We start from the raw sequence: 5,534 nt of genomic DNA on the forward strand, positions 1-5,534 counted from the left end.
TAAAATATTTACTATTAGACCCTTTCCCAAAGAAGTTTGCTGACCAGTCGTACTAGGCAGAAAGAACACTCCGTAAGTTAAATGTTGGAATAGGAAGGTGATAATATTAGAAAGGTAGTTTTATGGTGATTTTTAAGTTCCTTGCCTTCTACTGACTTTTTCTAAATTTATGGTCATAGAGAATGTTTGTAAAAGATATTTTTGGTTTCCCTCTCCAAATCCATTCTCTCCACTTCTCTGCCATGCTCTGCCCTAGGAGCTGACATTTATGAATACATCACCAAGACCTCCTTGCCTTGTGCTTCCTGTTGAGTTGGACCAAAGGGAAGCACTGTCATAAGATCAAAAGAAGGGAGTAAAGAAATACTAGCCTATGAATTACACTCCTCTCCCCCTTGAACTAGGCCAAAGTTTTGGCCATACCCTGGCCTTCAGATTATAACCAAAGCCTCTTTTCCATGACTACAGCTCTCATGGGCTCTAATAATACCATTTTCTTCCAGTGCCCCTTCCAGTCTAGGGTTATAAAGGCTTACTACTATTATTAGTTCCTTGAACCACACCCACACTTCTGTAATAGTCCTTCATTATATTCTTTTCAATTAAACCATTTTGAATGTGTCCGGTTTTCTGCCTAGATTCTGACTGATAGGGTAAATAAGATATGACCAAGGGTCACTAATTTGTTTTCCTTAAAAACATCCACATTTCTGTCCTAGAGAAAAACAAATATATACGGTCATGTTTCTGTTTCAGGAATCAGCTGACTTCAGCAGGAAAAGTAATGAAAAGTGACCAGAAGCCCCTTTCTGTTACTGGACCAAATGACCCTAAAATCCTCTCAAAAGTCAGGCTATCCTTCCCCACCTCCACCCTTACTCTGTATCTACCCTCAACCTGAGCAATTAGAGCTCACGTTACGGGGTCAGCACCTTCTCCCTTCTAGCACGTTACGGGGTCAGTTAAGGGTTCACACCTTTCAGGAGTGAAATGACTAAATATCTTCTGATGATTTAAAAGGAAATGAATGCACTGTCTTTTTTCCATTAGACGTTCTTTCTTGCTTTGTCGAAGATTAGTTCACCATAGAGTTGAGGGTCCCTTTCTGGGTTCTGTATTCTGTTCCATTGATCTATGTGTCTGTTTTTGTGCCAGTACCATACTGTCTTGATGATTACAGCTTTGTGATAGCTTCAACTAATGGTGTTGGGAAAATTGGACAACCATGTACAGAAGAATGAGACTGGACCATTTCCTTACACCACACACAAAAATAGACTCAAAATGGATGAAAGACCTAAATGTGAGACAGGAATCCATCAAAAATCCTAGAGAAGAACACCTCTGAAACTTCAGCTGCAGCAAATTCTTCCTAGACACATTGCCAAAGGCAAGGGAAACAAGGGCAAAAATGAACTATTGGGACTTCTTCAAGATAAAAGCTTTTGTACAGCAAAGGAAACAATGAAACCAAAAGACAATGGACAGAATGGGAGAAGATATTTGCAAATGACATATCAGATAAAGGGCTAGTATCCAAAATCTATAAAGAACTTATCAAACTCAACACCCAAAGAACAAATAATCCAATCAAGAAATGGGCAGAAGCCATGAACAGATATTTGTGCAAAGAAGACATCCAAATGGCCAACAGACACATGAAAAAGTGCTCAACAACACTTGGCATCAGGGAAATACAAATGAAAACCACAGTGAGATACCACCTCACACCAGTCAGAATGGCTAAACTTAACAAGTCAGAAAACGACAGATGTTAGCAAGAATACAGGGAAAGGGGAACCCTCCTACACTGTTGGTGGGAATGCAAGCTGGTGTAGCCACTCTGGAAACAGTATGGAGGTTCCTCAAAAAGTTGAAAATAGAGCTACCCTACAGCCCAGCAAACACACTACTGGGTATTTACCCCAAAGATGCAAATGTAAGCAATTCGAAGGGGCACATGCACCCAAATGTTTATAGAAGCAATGTCCACAATAACCAAACTATGGAAAGAGCCAAGATGTCTATCGACAGATGAATGGATTAAAAAGATGTAGTATATACATACAATGGAATATTATGCAGCCAATAGAAAATGAAATCTTGCCATTTGCAATGATGTGGATAGAACTAGAGCATAGAGTATTATGCTAAGCAAAATAAGCCAATCAGAGAAAAAGACAATTATCATATGATCTCACTGATATGTGGAATTTGAGAAACCAGGCGGAGGATCATAGAAGAAGAGAGGAAAGAATGAAACAATACAAAATCAGAGAGGGAGACAAACCATAAGAGACTCAATCTCAGGAAACAAACTGAGGGAATTTGAAATAGAGGTGTGTGGGACAGATGGGGTAGCTGGTGATGGACACTGGCGAGGCTATGTGCTAGGGTGAGCGCTGTGGATTGTATAAGACTGATGAATCACAGACCTGTACCCCTGAAACTAATAATACATGTTAATAAAAAAATGAGATAAAATAAATGAAAGGAAATGAATGTATATTGAATTCCTATAAAGAGTTTATGTATTTTAATGTCCTAAAATGTCAATTTTACAGGAAAAAGTAGCAAAAGATGTGCTTCCCAGAGGAGGTATAAATCCCTGATTTGTAGCAGATCTCAAACAAGCAATTCAGGGCTACATTGCAACTCAAATGCCACAGGTAGAAATAAAGATTTATTTATAAGGTAATAAAATACCTTATTTATAAGGTAATTGAGTAGATTATTGTAAAGGAAAGTCATATAATACATTTTCTACATGAAGAGGGTTAATTTGGGGATAATGAACATGTGGATTGGAATAGGGAGAGTTTAGCCATAAGAAGTCAAATTGGAAAACTAGAACATTCAACAGCCAAGTGGTACCAGATGGTGAACTCCATAAGGGCAGGGATTTTTTATCTGTTTTATCCACTACTATCCCTAATACCTACAACAGTGCCTGGCACACAAGACACACTCAATAAATATTTGTTAAATAAATAATGAATATATCTACCCAGTTGTATTATTAATAAGAATCTCAAATTAAAGGAAAGCTAAAGGAAAGCAATATGGTCAAATAAATGAGTCACATTGGACCTTGATACAACAAGAAAGGGGACCCACAATGTTACACATGCTTCTAGAGAGACCCCTTCTTCTTGGCATCCAGGGCTTCTATCTCACCACCACAATCTACCTAAGAAAGTAGTTCCCCACAAAAAAAGGCTGTAATTAGAACTAATTATGTGACTTCCACTAAGCAGACAGTGTTAGTCTGCTACCACTGTCATAACAAAATACCACAGCCCGAGCGCTTGAAACAACAGTTTATTTTCTTGTGGTTCTGGAGATTAGAAGTCCAAGAACAAGGTGTTGGCAGATTTGGTTTCTTCTGAGGCCTCTCTCCTTGGCTCACACATGGCCATCTTCTCACTGAAACCTAATTGTCACCTAAGAACATTGTTTTTCCAGCAGCCCTCAAAATTAATGGGTCTCTTCTCGAATGCCCTATACCCACACTGGGCCTGGAGGTGCTATGGTTGTATTCTTTTTTTTTTTTTTTTTTTTTTTTGGTGATTCTTTTATTTATTTATTTATTTTTAAAATTTTTTATAAACATATAATATATTTTTATCCCCAGGGGTACAGGTCTGTGAATCGCCGGGTTTACACACTTCACAGCACTCACCATAGCACATACCCTCCCCAATGTATTCTTTTTATCTTATTGCCTCTCCCGGAACATATTTATTCCTTATTCTTAACTATGTCTAGCATCTTTGAAGCTCATACCTTCAGACCCCCTACATCTCTCATGGTAGTTATTTACATACCCTTGGTAACTTCTTGATCCTTCAAGATGATAGCTGCTTTCTCATTGTGTCCATCACCATGCAACTTGGTGATTTCAGTGTATACAAAGATAGCCCTTCTCCCAACCTGATCTCTTTTCTTAACCTCCTTATGCCCAGCATTTTTTTACTCCACCCCATCTCAGCCCAAAACTCCCAGGGTCATTCATTAGAATTTGTCATTACTAAAACCTGTTCTCCTTCATCAATCTTGAACAGCCATTCTCCACCTACCATTTCTATCTCCCCAATTCACTCCTACTAATACCTCATCTCCTACAATTCTTCAACAGCAGCAGAACTTATTATCTCTTTGCCCTACCAGCTTGGTACTGATTCTCATTTGCCCCTATACTCCTAGTTCCGTTTTAACTAGTTTATGGCCTATTTTTGTAATCACTCCCTACAAGACACTCTCACTTCCCTTACCTCTGTCTTCCTCTTTCTTATTTGCATGGCAATAACCCAACCATGGCTAATTGACTATAAATTCTGTGTGTTTCCCAGTCCAATTTATTTCCTATGCCATTAGACACTAATTCTACATCTTCTTTTCTCCTATCTATATGGACCCTTGTCCCTCTTTACTCTTAATTTCTTAGACTACTGAGAAAATAAAAGCACTGAAAAGAGGACTTTCAACCTCACCCTTTCCAAATCTATCAATCCATCAGTCTATTTCTCCTGTATAAGATTAACACCTCGATTGTGCACTGGATCCTTAGGTGATATTCAAAACATTTTTTTTTAATTTTTTAAAGGATTTTTTTTTAATTTATTTGACAGATAGAGATTGCAAGTAGGCAGAGAGGCAGGCAGAGAGAGAGGGGGAAGCAGGCTCCCCACCGAGCTGAGAGCCTGATGCAGGGCTCCATCCCAGGACCCTGGGATCACGACCCGAGCTGAAGGCAGAGGCTTTAACCCACGGAGCCACCCAGGCACCCCATATTCAAAACATTTAATAACCAGAATGACAGAAGTACAAACATGACAACCGAGCAGGTGTGGATAGTTCCCCTGTGCCAGCTGTCACCCTTTGGTTTCTGGATAATGAGAAGATCTAGGGAGTCCCAAGGAAAAGAAGATGTGGTCCAGGTGGGGGTGGGGGCAGTCAGGGGGCTTAAGACAGCATTAAATTATAAACCAGCCAGAAAGGGTTACTATTTTGGCAATCATTATGTCTGTAGTTATTCACATCTGTTGAATATCAGTCTTGATTACATCCCATCCTCTCACTCTTTCACAGATATTACTCTCCAACAGTAATCACTTTTCCTCTCTGGTAAATACTTTACAACATTCAAGTGTACTACTGCACCTTAACAAAAACTTTCTTTGACTTAAAATTCCCCTTCATCTATTACTACATTTTTCTGTGCCTGTTTATAGAGAACCTCTTTGAAACATTCAACTGTTCCAATGATCTCCTCTTGCTACTTCCCCATCCTTCCTTGAACCCATTCCAGTCAGAGATTTTTAGGCCCACGACTCCAAAAATTTTTTATTATGTAAACAATGAACTTCATGATGACAGATCCTGAGCTCAGTTTTCAGTCCTTCTTTAATTAACCTATTGCTACTATTTAATAAATATGATCCTACTTTCCTTTTTGAAATATTTTTGTTGTTTCATTTTTGGGATTTTTCTTATTTCATTTCCTCCCAAAGGCCTTTTCACTTAACCAGCCC

Source organism: Enhydra lutris, unplaced genomic scaffold, assembly GCF_002288905.1.
Source record: "Enhydra lutris kenyoni isolate GAN:26980312 unplaced genomic scaffold, ASM228890v2 scaffoldscaffold2, whole genome shotgun sequence".
Lineage (NCBI taxonomy): Eukaryota > Metazoa > Chordata > Mammalia > Carnivora > Mustelidae > Enhydra > Enhydra lutris.